General features: G+C 41.5%; 1 protein-coding gene across 6 annotated transcripts in view; it reads left to right on the top strand.

The window, feature by feature from the left end:
• The window catches only part of LZTS2 (leucine zipper tumor suppressor 2), a 647,770-nt gene that overhangs the window by 248,348 nt on the left and 385,183 nt on the right, over positions 1-14,239 (top strand). For 4 of the 6 annotated variants that reach the window (XM_085606500.1, XM_085606493.1, XM_085606495.1 and 1 more), the window contains one exon: positions 309-387. The exons of 1 other annotated variant lie outside the window; for it this stretch is intronic. The gene's annotated coding sequence lies outside the window, so the exon portion shown is untranslated. Of the gene's footprint in view, positions 1-308; positions 388-6,848; positions 7,021-14,239 lie in introns of all 6 variants that reach the window. One more of the 6 variants, XM_085606494.1, reaches the window with a different exon arrangement.

Here is a 14,239-nt window from a genome sequence, read left to right as displayed (position 1 = left end):
TTGTAGGATCTTATATTATTGTTTAAGATTTTAATCTGAAATTCAATTATTTTAATGACGGATCCTCTGGCAAACACGACAGTTGTTTAGTCAAACAACGGAGATCTTGTTAAGGGACTTTTATGTATGTGTTAAATGATGTTACCAACATCTACACTAAACAAGAGGCATGTTTTCTTCAAGTTGATATAAATGCTACTTTCATATAAATTACTTTTTAATAAGTAAGAATGTGATTAAGAGTAGTGATTAATAGATTAACCCCTGATTTCTCTCTGACAATGCAGTAATAGGATTTTGTTTTTCAGGGCGTCATCTGCCAAAAAGCACAGAAGCGATAGACCTTTGTTGATAGTTCAGGTTTCACAACCTTTTTTCCAGTAACTGGTAAGTAACAATTACATAATTTATTGAAATCAATATTAATTCAATGAGCTGTTGAATATTCTGAGATGCCACCAAAGCCTCTGTATGTGGTAAAATCACGAGCACAGAGAATGCAGATGACTTTGGAGTGATTTATAAAATGCTGGGAATATTATTGATCCCTGTAACAAATAACCATGTAATCAAAAAATATTGACCAGGTTTCATATTAAACAAACAACACATTTCAGAGATATGCTGAGAACAAGACAATAAAAAAAAGTCAGAATTTGGAAAATGATAGTCAATCAATTGGAGATTTATAAAGCTGGAGTATCTTGCTGCTTCGTGGTGATGTCTTTAATCGAACAGTCAGATCTTAAGTCCTTCCCCGGAGAGATGCGGCAGACATGAGGTGCAGGGAAAGGTCGTTCCAAGCTCTGTCTGCCGGGTGTGAGAAGTAGCATCCTCTGCTGTTGTTTTGGTGGATCCAGTGGGTGTACGTGAGGAAGAAAAAGGTGTTTCGTAGGTGTCTGGTCCTGTTGGTGGAAAGTCATGCATTGGTTGATAGATGCTGGACCTTCATTGTGCAGGGCTTTGTATGCATGGATGAACATCTTTAACTGGCATCTCTTCTAGTTCGGGAATCAATGTAGCGTCTCGAGGTGCGGTGTGATGTGGATGCATTCAGGGAGGTCAAGGAGGAGTCTTGCTGCTGTGTTTTGTATTGTCTGTAGTATTTTCGGGAGGTGTGTGGTGATTCCTACGTAGAGTGTGTTCCCTTAGTCCAGTCTGCAACATAAATAAATAATTCAGAGTGAACCCTGGTCGGTGATGACTATACATAAACTGATGTTAATCTTTCGGTTGGACACAAATCGATTGTGTGTTCTTTGTTTGAATTGCATCCCTTGAAGACTGTCCCTCATTTTGTTCACCATTGTAGTCCTGAGAAAGACCCGCTGTGATGTGAAGTTAGTAAAACATTATCCATTGGGTCGACATGTCGACAGCATTGTTTAATGTACTGCATCAGTTATCCTAAAATAGAAAATGAAGATAACGGATATTATGTACTTGGAAGTTTGAATATCAGACACGAAATGTTTTTCATTGTTTTATGTATTGTGTATACATAAACTGGAATATTTACATTCTCACCATGTATGTATCTTTTGATTTATTGTATGTGATGTGTGTTTTGGGCAGCTTATTGAAAAAAAAAAAAGGTCAAGAAAATTGCTTTATTAGATTTAATGTTTGTAATTTGAAAATGAATGTACCAAACTAGAAATTGTCTTGTGTGTCATGTGTACGATTTTTCTGATCGCCTTTTTAAAATGTATTCTTGCAAAATAAGTTAGCACACTAGTGGTTGCATTTTGTGTCAGGGTATAAAAAATAGAAGCCTTTAATAACAGGATACTCCCCATTCGTAAAGGGATCATTTTGTGACCCTTCTATCCTGATGTTGATTATTAAACATCTTTCACAATACTGAACGTTTATCAGGGAAAGCGTGCAATTTGAAATTATATTGGCCTGTTCTGGCAGTCCAGCTGTGATCCAGCTGGGCCTGAGATGTCACTTAGTTGCATAATTAACTATAGATCCAATGTATTTCTTTTTTTTTTATCTGGGCAAGTGTGCAATTGAAATGATAATTGATCACGTAAAACTTTCTGATTATACCAAGATCTGCTGAATTTGTAATTTTCTACTCTTTCAATCATTTACTCTAGAATGCTTATGCCCATTTACTTTTAATGGGAGTGTGCATAACATTTTCGATTTATGTATTTTGGCTGCTAATTCTTAGACCTTGGCATTGGGGTTCTATTTACTAGAAATTGTACTTGTTGCTATGAAATGCCTTGAATGTATGCATGCTGCTATCATCCTTTCTCTGCACTTTCTAAAAATATTTCATATTTCAACCAGCTACCTCGGACTCAGTCTCTTTACGCAGTGTCATTTTAAGGATTTTGGGGCACCCAGAAAGAGCCATTTTAACTGTTTTGTATGGCCTACGTTTCAAAATGCCTGTTCGGCATCATGCAGGCTTGAATTAGCAAAAAGTCTTGCTCAGGAGCCCGACAATTCTTAAGAGGACACTGTGACTGAAGGAGGAACGACCAAGCAGCTGGTAGAATGAAGTAACAACCGAAAAGGCGGGTGCTGTCAGCAGTGATTAGTTCCAGACCCACCTACCTGTGACAGCGTTGTGAGCGCTTGAGGCCAGGTCAGAAAGGCCCTTTTTCACGCCCTCGGGCTTTATGTGACTGTAAACATTCCAGGCAGGGCGCACGGTTTTGCATTTGATGATTCTCTTTAAACACTGGTAATCAGAAACTGCTTACATGGTCCCAGCTGCACTTACTTGCATGACTGACTAACAGGGTTTTTCTTCTTATGCAAGATTTTTTCAATAAATTCCCTGCTGACATTCCCAGGCACAATGTTTAAAATTTGCTTTAAATGCTCTGTTCTGACTTCAACAACAGCTTTACATAAGTGTCAACGTACCACCCAGTAGCGATAGAAGGAACAGAACCGTACAGGCAACAAATAACGTCTATTTTTCCAACTTGAGTAACAGAGGCCAAGCCTCAGAATTAGCAGCTTCTGTCCAAGCTATGTACATACTCCACTGGACTCCACAGAATCGATTAAAAACATTATCTGGTTGGAAAATGGGCATTTGATTGAAATTTACGTTTGTTAAATGTAAAAAATTGTACTAGATTGGTACATCCATTTGCCTCCTCTTCTCCTTTCTATAGGTCAGGGTTTTGACAACAAAGCTGTCAAACAAAGATATTGTTTCCAATATACCTGGAGTGGTCTTTCAATTTATGGATTTTTCGGTTTAGCCATTGGCTTCAGAACTTGTCAGTCAAGTATAGGCTCAGCTTTGAGAAGTTAATTTCTATCTCTCACCTAATGCCGTTAACTGTTTGGAAATATCCTTTCCAATTGGGTTTTTGGATATCAGTGCAGGAGGGACTATTTACCTTTCCCTCTCCCGTCTCCTCATTTCAGTGTGTATCTGCTGTGTCTGCTGATCAAACAAACGTTTGCAATGCAATAGGTCTCGCATTAGTTAAATTTCCAGCTATTGCTTTGCAAATATAAAAGAAATGCGGCGTCTGCCTGCCTCTGTGTTTTTATTTATTGACTTTTGTAGCAATGGCGGCACGCCGCGCTTCAGCTTTAGATGTTTAAAGCTAAAGTGCGGCATGCCGCCATTGTTACAAAAGTCAATAAATGTAAAAAACCATTTGCAGCCGACTTTTTTTTTCTTCTGTTTATTTACTATTGTAGCAATTGCGGCTTGCCGCTCTTTAGCTCTAGATGTTTGAAGCTAAAGCGTGGCACACCGCCATTGCTATAAATGGAAATAAATGGAAAATTAATGCTGTGTCACCCGCCTTTGTTTTTTTATTTACTGACTTTGGAAGCAATGGCTGCACGCCGCGCTTTGGCTTCAGATGTTTAAAGCTAAAGCGCGGCGTGCCACCTTTGCCACAAAACTCAATGCAGTGTTGCACGGGGGGCAGTGGGGCAGGCCACAGGAAGGACGGCAGCAATGATGGGAAGGAGGGGATACGAGTGAGGAGGCAACAGATGGCCAGAGGTGGCTAACTCAAAAAAACTATTGGTGCTGTCTCCTGGGATTTCTCCTAGGAGGGAACCAAGCACAAAAAGGCGGACTATATTGACCAACCAGAGTAAAGGAAGAGAGAGTAAAGAAATTCAGAAAGCAGGCCAACTAACCAACCGGAAGCGCTTGGTGTGTTGATTGCCCATATCCTGAATACAGCATGTCTCGAAGAGACAGCGCAAGTGCTGCCTAGGCGAGACCTAAAATGGCTCATCAAGTTAAATATTAACAAATGGGTTAGGCCCAACCAAAAATGGCAGCATTTACAGTGCGTACTGCCTGGAGTGCTGGCTCAGATGTAGCTGCGCCATTCCTTTCTCAGCTGCATGGGTGGTCTCTTTCAGGGACTCTTGTAGAATAGAAGTAACTCCAATAGTCCATTATGATGATGTTTTAGTACAGCGTACCGAAGGTTAGCGTCCTTTTTTTGTTGCCAAGTCTATGGTCCAGTTGCTTTGCAGTTTCTCCCGTGTCTCTGTTTTTTATCTTAATTAATTTTATTGAGATTCACTCGTAAGTGACAAATGAGGATTTGCTGCTCAACACAAGCAAACCAGCACAGTTATTTGCTTTTAAAATGAACTTAGCTCAGAAGCAGAAGCTTTTTTTTTTCTTATGCTGCTTCCATGCCTCCAGCAAGGGGTGCGAGTACCACTGCTGGTTTTTTTTCATTACTTTTCTAAACGTGTGGTACAAAGTTCTGTAATATTAAACACACTCCGAATTTCGTTACAGTATTTGTATATGTGACTATAACGTTTTTGAACATGAACCTATAGTTTTATTAGACCAGTGCGGTTTGACATTTATGGCTCTCAAAAGCTGCAGATCCTTGGTTTGGAGACTGCAAAGCTATTTTCACTGGGGCTTCATTAGAGGGCATGAATTTAATTGGCTAGGACATCCATCTTAGTTGAAGCCAGTGCTTAATTTGAGCCTGTGGTTTCTGGAGCTCAGGACTGGTACTTAATTGTCAACACCTGCACTTATGACAGTCAATCACTGTTTGAAGTGGACAACAACAGTTCTATATTATATCAATACACAGTCAAAATCAATAATACCTGAAGGTCAATCCATTATTATAGCTTTGGGGGCTTGGATTAGTCTAAATTGTCAAACTTAGAGGAATGTGATGCTTGGTGATTGTATTGGTACTGTCATTGGCAGGGGCATTGGGTGGTGCAAGCTGCAGGGGCCGACAAGGGCCCTGGCACTTATTTCTTTACAAAGTAAGCTCTGGTTTAAGCATTAGAGTATTATAAGAACAGAATGACAACATGCGGCTTTTACTGAAGCACAAATGCCATTCTAAGCATCTTCACTGAAGCACTATTTAAATAGAAAAAAATGAGTGTTGGTGCCCGAGCTCCTCTCTTTGATGTTTTGCCTCCACCTAGGTGAGAGCTCCAGGTGAGTGGATTTGTACTATTATGTTTGTAAACAGTGCGCTGTAATATAAGCACCTCCCAAAGTCCTTACTTATATTTTGAGGATTTTACAACATTTGTAGACTCGACCATGAAGTTTAGAAACATGAATTTACTGTTTTATATTACCTATATAGTTAGATTTGCAGGTTATTGATTCTCCAACCTGCTGAATGGCTCCAGACCGTGTGTCTGTGAGCTCATGTATGCTTACAGGCCAATAATGTTGCATGGCAGGGTCTATCCTACGTATACAACATGCTAATTTACCATTCAGAGTGAGGAAAAAACAGGCAGCTTGCGTCCCACATAACTCCAGTGAACCTATCCAAAGGGAGCTTGCAATAGGAACGCAACATTACCTGTCAGAGACCCAAGTATTTTATTGGACTCCCTGCTCCCCTTTTCTAAAGAGAGCACAGTCTCCTTTATTTGAAAATTGTTCAAATGCAGATTTCATGCAAAAATATTACAGTAGAAACCACAAGCAGTGTAGCGATTATGAAGAAAGAGAGCGTAAATAAAATGAAAGAAGACAGTATATTACATTACATGAATTCCCTGCTTCCTGGCTAATGATCCTTAGCACTGAAAGGCTTTCCATTGTGAGGGGTGCATTACATGTGTTGCATCCCTGGAGTCCACAAGGTCAAGTTCTGCCTGAGAAACCAGCCGGTCTTTTTCAGCAACTATTTTGGAGAACCAACACGTCCTTTGGCAGTGGAAAATGTTTCATGCTCCCTGAGAGAGATAATGGCGCTCTCCTTCGAGGGATTCTCACTGCCATCATGAGAAGCTGACTGCATGATTCATGATGTACAGTGATGGAAAAGACAGGAGAATTCTACCATATTAGCCATATAACCCCAACGCACCACACTGTATGAACACATATCCACTGAAGGCACACTACCCAAACACATACAATACATACTGTCATACAATAATAAACATAAATGCAGAAAAGTAGTCGGCAGTTGCAAATAAGAAACCACATAAGAGGACCATATGTTGGGCACCTGTCAGATAATACCAAACATGTGACACCCCGGGAATGATAGTCGGGTTTCTTCTGAATATATGGTCTCATACTGCTATTGTTAGAGCTACGCTCGCAGCTACTTGCACAGGCTTTCTCACTGACCTTTTATTGTTTAAAAACGCTGCTGTCTCGCTTTTTGCACAGTACCATTGCTGTGAAGGTTTTAACTTATTTTAGCTACTGTGTTCTATGACAACGATTTTAATTTTTATCTGAGCATGTTTCATGTGTATTAATATTATGATGTGTGCTTACGGTTTGTACCGATTGTTGTGGAGGGAAGAACCTCATTCCAGGTATCACATTCAGACACTTACTTCTGCTTATCCACTTCCTTTGCGGTTAGCACTCTAGACGTTGGTGCCTCCTAGTTAGGGCCACGCTGAAACGGCCGCGCAGCGGGCGCGCCAAACGCGCACCAAAGTCAAGCCCGTCTGCTCCCGTCCGCGCCTGGACCGGGCCCAGGGCCACAGACCCTGGTTCTTACACGGCATGTAAATCTACAATATTTTATTCAGGTGAGAACCTTTTGTCTCTACGCCCGCCGATACGCCAGAAATGCTATCAGATTAAGTGTAAACATATAATAAAACCGGACTGCCACCAATGTTTAGGCTGTGATATTAAATTTTAGACCTGCCAATCAATTCACTGAGAGATAGAACGACTCAAGATCAAACAGATACTGACCTACAGCTAGCACTTATTAATGCTAGGTCCCTGGTCAGACATAAATATGAAATTGCTGATTTCATCACAGACTATAAACTTGACATATTATTTGTTACAGAAACATGGGGTGATGACTCATCAGACTCTGATTTTAACATTGCGACTCTACAGGGCTATTGTATCTTTAGATATGATAGGCAATTTTAAAGAGGCGGCGGACTAGCATTGATCCACAGGGCTGAATTAAGCTCCTTTTGTTCAGTAATAGCCACACCGGACTGTGAGGCCCTGCTTTTTAAAATTACTCCCTCTGGTCAAGATTATTTTAAAGGTCTCCTGATCTATCGCCCTCCAGGCTCCAGATCCAACTTTTTAGTTAATCTCCACTCTTTGTTAGAGCTCAGTCTCCACTCTAACTTTTTATACAATCTTAGGGGATATGAATTTTCACCTAGAAACAACTGATGATAGAGATACGGAGGAGCTACTTGATATGACCGCAGAGTTCGGCCTTAGACAGTCTATGGTGCTATGCATACTGCGGGACACACCCTAGACGGCCTGTTCACTAACAATCCGGCCATCTCCAAGTTATCCACGCTTCTGTTAATCTGGACTGACCATCATGCCATTCTTTTTAGATATAAGTTCTTACGAGCTAACAGTCCTAACACGGTTAATTCAAAGATTACTGGCCGAGCGGGGCATAAACTTGACCCTACAACTTTGGTCAACGAGCTAGCAAAAAGCGAATTGGAGGTGGAGAAAGATGTAGAAGTCTCAGACAAAAAATATACCACTTGGCTTGAGACCAATTTTACAAATCTAGTCCCTAGCATATAGATTAATAAAAATAGGCGAACACCATCTGCCCCGTGGTTTTCTGAAGCTTTGAGAATAGACAAACAGGCTTGCAGAAGGCAAGAAATGATTTGGCGTAAAAATCATGAACTTTTAGAAAGCAATCGATTATAAATCCATGCTCTCAGAGTTAAAAAAAAAAAAGCTGATTGGGGAGAAAACTCTCTATTATACAGCACAGATAGCAAAAACTGGTAGTTCTAGTAAAGAGCTATTTTAAACTGTGAAAAATCTGACCACAATTACAAAAGATGATTCTGTTAATTTTAATCAAGAATTCTGTGATGCTCTGGCTCTTTCCTTTAGAACAAAGGTAGACCATATCTATGATCAGTTCACCCATTCTACACCAAAGGGTAAAAAAACTTGAACAAGAAATTAGCGAAAAAGTCTCTCCTTTTAATTTCTCACTGACTTCTCCTATGCAAATCACTAAACTGATCTCCATGGCCAAGTCAGGCTCTCCGGAAGACCCCTGCCCTCCTAAGATCCTACAAAATATCTGCCATTTCATCGGACCACACCTATCTAAGATATTTAACCAAATGATAGAGCAAGGATCCTTTCCCACTGTGTGGAAGCAGGCTTGTATCTTGCCCCTTCAAAAAAAAAAAGAAAATAAGCAATTTGGATGCAACTGATAGAGCCAACTGTCGGCCCATTGCGAGAATTCCACTTCCGGACAAGATAATTGAGAAAACCATGAATGCAGAACTCTCCACTTTTATTGCAACTAATCAGATTCTAGATCAGTCAGTTTGGCTTCAGAGCTAACCACAGTACAGAGTCAGCTCTGATTAAGACTACAGAAGAAATCCGTTCCTCATTAGACAGCGGTGGTTCAGCAGCCTTGATGCTGCTTGACCTATTCGCTGCATTTGATACGGTAGACCATACTCTTCTGGTCTATCGTTTACAAGCAATTGGGATAAAAGGTAAAGCCCTCTCCCTGCTAACATCGTTTTTATCAGAGAGGACCCAATCAGTTCATCTGGGCAAATTTAAGTCGGCACCTTTTACCCTTCCATGCGGTGTTCCGCAGGGCTCATCGTTGAGCCCCACACTTTTTAATATTTATGTAGCGGAATTAATACCACTGATAAATTTTAATTTGATTCCCACTTCTTATGCCGACGACACCCAGCTGGTGATCTCGATAGTGGACAAGGACATCAACCGCTCATCAAATCTTCATGACTGTATGCTTTCCTTAAGTCATTAGATGAATACTCACTGCTTGAGGTTAAACTTGAGCAAAACAAAGGTGATTATGTTCGGAAACCTCTTTCCACCTTGGTCCACAGCTTGGTGGCCAGATAATCTTGGTCCTCCCCCCTATCCCTGTGGATAAAGCTAAAAATCTTGGGGTTATCATAGACGAGAAACTTAGTTTTAAAGCTCAAGTCTCTAAGGTTGTGTCTTCTTCGTTTTTTACAATTAAGACCATAGGGAAAATGTTGCCTTTTATTCCTAAATCCTGCAGAAAGTTGGTTGTAACCTCCTTAGTCTTGTCTAAACTTGACTACTGTAATGGACTGTACATTAATGTGCAATCCATCCTCCTCAGGAAGTTACAGGCAGTACAAAATGCTGCCGCAAGACTGATTCTGGACATACCTAAATATCAGTTTGTCAGGTCAGCATTGCGAGACCTCCACTGGCTGCCAGTCGGTCAGCGGATAATGTTCAAGGCACTTTGCATGGCCCATAAGGCTTTGCACAAAAAAGGGCCAAAATTTCTAGAGGACCTCTTCAGATGGTATTCTCCAAATAGACCTCTGCGTTCGGCTAATGCCCATCTGATGCCGGTGGTCAGGATTAAAAAGATGATTTGGGGGGGGTGGGGGGGAAGTTTCAGCTATAACACCACCAAGGAATGGAATTCCCTTCCACTATATCTTAGAAAAATGTCCTCCCTTCTCGAGTTCAGAAAACAACTGAAGACCTGGCTCTTTTAGTGGTAGTAGCACTGAGTACAGTATGTAGCACTGGTAGCACCAAGACACCCGAGGGTATTTGTGCGCTGTATACATTTTATTAACATAACAACATGAATAGAACCAACACAAGACACTTCACAAATAGGTCTGGTTCTGATGTGCTGCTGCATAATGACATAGGCACGTTCAAATGCTGTTTCCTTGTTTTGGTATGTTAAACTGAGGACTATTGGCTTTGACATTGCTTGCTTTCAGTTTCTTCTGTTCACCTTCAGCAGCCCTTCTCTTATCCTTGCTTAACTCAATTCTCTGCTGCCTCGCTTTCTTTGCTAAAAAGGAGAATGCCTGGTCCCCTTTGTGAATTTGATACCCCTTGTTTCACCCTGTACTATCACCATTTGATGCCTGACATGTTTCTCTTTGGCTCCAGTTTGAACCCAATGATTCAATGATTGCCCTTAAAGAAAACTAGGCAGTAGAGGCCTGTTTTCGAATCCCAGCCTTCCCTGCTTGCCCACACCTTGTGTACTATTCAGAACTTTGAATTGTATGACTATCAGTTTCGGTTTGAGGTGTTTTTTACGGTGCACATTTCTCTTTTCTCTTTTGTTGACGAAAAAGTATATTATGCCTCATATCTTGGAGACTGCAAACCAAACCAACAAGCTTTTCAAACTATCATACTTCTGCTTCCATTAGGGCAGCCATCTTGGAATAGATCCCCACCCTACATCCTCCAGCTTTACATGACTTCCACATCCAGCATGGAATCATCTGAAGTCAATAAGACATACTCCTTATTGTCTCCTTCAGTAAACAACTCATTCAGAATAAATTACCCTCCTAACCTATCAAAAAACACCATTAAAAATATCAAATAAAAATTCTCAACCTAAATAAAGGAGCTCTTATCACAGACCTCTACTTCTGCCCCAACAAAGGCATCATATTGAATGACCTCATTTTCACTACCAACCAATGCACGCAATGGAGGAAACTTCTGTCCTCTACTCAATACCACTACCACCAAGTTATTACCACAGGGTCAGGAACTCACCATCATATCCTCTTCGTTGTACAGTACAGAAGCCACCCTCTCCATCAATAACAACAGCACCGTGCTCATTCAATCTTCAGATTGAAACTTGGAACGTTGTGCCAATCTCTTCTCCTACATCAAGAATAAATTAGATTTGGCCATTTGCATCAACATCATCTTCCTTATCCCCTATATCCCTCTTTAACACTCTCTCCCTTGGCGAACTCCAACGAATCCATGGATATAACTGCAGTTCATCATACCCCTTCCTTAACTGTTAAGGCTGGTAATGCCTTATGACAAAAAACACTCCTTCCCATCCCTCCCTGGAACCCATGATCAACTCTCCCATCACCCAGAATAGTACATGCTCCACTCCTTATTAACCAGACACCGACAGTAGACACTACTTACGACTGCACCCTCAATCAGTCGCACTTGTCACGCTCTCCAGGTGTAGGTGCTTCCATCAGTCGGGAGCCCTTTAGGAGTCACAAAACTCATTCTACACTTGAGACAATAATGTCAGAACTACTGCTGATTAGGGCTGACATGCTTAAACTAGTGCATATCACCTCCAACCTGAAGCATACTAGGTCCTTCAATTCACCTCACTGCCAGAACCACATCACCCCTATGCCCAACTCCCACTATGGTCCCTGCCCTTCCAATACCTGGGTCCCACAACCCAGATGGAGACACAAACTGAATCTGGACCAATACTCCTAACCCAATAGACTAGTCAGACAGCTATGAAACCATGATATCCTTTCCCTCCTTGCCACCTATAACCATGCCCCGATTGTCCAAGCGGTGCCTCCTGGGAAAATTCAGACCATTATCACTCACCTTCTTAGGGTTTCTCACCCTAGCTCTAGATTCATCAATAACACGAACCTCAAACAAGTTCCCATCTCACACATTTCTACTACTGCTACTAAAACCTCCCTCAAATGCTCATTACTAAACAGTCGTTCAGCTGTGAAACTTGAGGCTGACGTAATTGATCTTCTACTTAAGTTTGACCTTGACATACTTCTACTCACTGAAACTTGGCTAAATTAATCCTCATCCCCTATTCTTGAAATACTACTCTCCCACCCAGTTATGACATCATTAGACTAGACCATTCAGGTCACCCTGGAGGTGGTATAGGTTGTATACACAGGTCCATGATGTCATGAAAGAAACATATTCTCTATCATTACCCTCCTGCGAATACCTTAGGATTAACTTCAAAACCAATGAAAACTCTACGAACTCTCTCCACACATTTTACCACCCACCTGCCAAAAACCTCAAATTCATGGAACAGGTCATGGAGTTAATCTCCTCCAACTATGAAGAGCATAACAATCAGACTTTCCTTGACGACTTCAACATTCATTGGAACAATTTCAGTGACAGTTTGGTGAACAGTTTTAAATCCTTCCACCAGAACCTTATCGAAGCCTGCAACAGCCCTACCGATAATAAAGATGCCATTTTATATTTAATCATCACAAAAGAAAACACCATTCATATCGAATCCATCCTACCCTTTGACTGGACTGGCCACCCTTGCATCACCTTCTTCATATCTGAAAGAGCAGGTAACTCTAGGGGCTGCCAACCTAGGAAAGCAAAACACTGGTCAGAGACACTCATTCACTCACATTATCTGCTATTGGTAAACACAGCCTGCTCCCTACCTCTAATGTGCATGACATTCATAACCTCACTCATCACTACACCAACTCTATGTCAACAATTATGGATTCCATTGCCCCCACACAACTAAAGAGAGTCCCATCCAAAAGATCTAACCCTTGGTTCAACTGCAACCTCAAGAAGGAATGCTGATACCTCAGAATTGCTGAAAGAGCCTGGAGACGCACACCGTCTCTATGATAGGCACATTAGAAATTCCAAAGCTGCTTTCTTTCATAACCAACTTGACACAGCATCCAATCGCCCCAAAAAACTGGTTCAAAATTGTAAAAAAACAAACCATCTGGAAAAGCAAAGCCCCAGCCAGCAAACCTAATCATATCCGAGATACAGAACACCTTAGAACTCCTACCGTGCACACCCCTGCCTCACCGATGCACTCATGTTCAGGAGGGTTGCCCAATTCCCTCTCCCCACAAACCAAAAAGCAACAATGCCTGGTCCAACTTTAAAACCTTTGAGGAAAATAACATCCAAAAACTTCTAACATTGCTGAAATCCTCCAACCACCTCAATGATCCTCTTCCTTTCAAACTTCTCAGTGAGTGCACTCAATGCCTCTCTTACCCAAGGCTCCTTACCTGACTGCCTAAAAAGCAGTCGGGTTACTTCTATCTTTAAAAAAAAAAACAACTTTGATCAGGCTGACCCTAACAACTACCACCCCATCTCCAACATCCCTACTTTGGCCAAACTATTTGACAAATGTGTGCACTTACAGCTCTATAATCTCATCGAGCAATTCCAACTACTCGACTAATGTCAATCTGGTTTCAGACCAGGTCATAGCACTGAAACTACCTTGGTGAAGACACTCTTCACTCTCTTGATCACTGCTTACTAATACTACTTGACCTGTCAGCGGCGTTCGACACGGTCAACCATGAAACCCTTCTGAACCTATTAGAATTCAGGATGGGCCTTTCTGGTACTGTGTTAAAATGGTTCACCTCATTCCCACACAACAGATCACAATGGTGCTAATCAACCACACTTTCAGATCAGCCGCATGTTACTCTAGGGCGGCGTCCCTCAATGCTTCACTCTCTCCCCAACACTGTTTAAGCTGTACATGGAGCCCCCGACCGGAATCCTCAAACTTTCTCATCTTCTACCACATGTGTGCAGATGACACTCGCATCTTCATGAAAATTGCTTCTCACAGTGACATCGCCATCCTCAATAACACCTTGACTAAAACTCAACATTGGCTGACTCATGACCACCTAAAGCCTAACACCCTCAAAACGGATTTCCTTCTGATCTCACCGCCCAGGATTGTACCTAGCATTAAAGACTGGCTCCCAGATCTTACTGCCTTGAACTGTACCCCACACATCATTGACTCAGCCAGATCCCTAGGTATAATCTTGGACACTGCTCTCTCCACGCAGCATCACATCAGTTCCACCACTAGAGGAGCTAACCACCAGCTTCATGCATTATGGAAACTATATCCTTTCATTCCTACGGCAGATCTTAAAACAGTGCTCAAAGCACTTTTTCCATCTCAAC

This window comes from Triturus cristatus, chromosome 1_2 (genome assembly GCF_964204655.1).
Source record: "Triturus cristatus chromosome 1_2, aTriCri1.1, whole genome shotgun sequence".
In the NCBI taxonomy this organism is placed as follows: domain Eukaryota; kingdom Metazoa; phylum Chordata; class Amphibia; order Caudata; family Salamandridae; genus Triturus; species Triturus cristatus.
The sequence above is the reverse complement of the archived record's forward strand: the minus strand, read 5'-3'. Positions and strand labels throughout refer to the sequence as shown.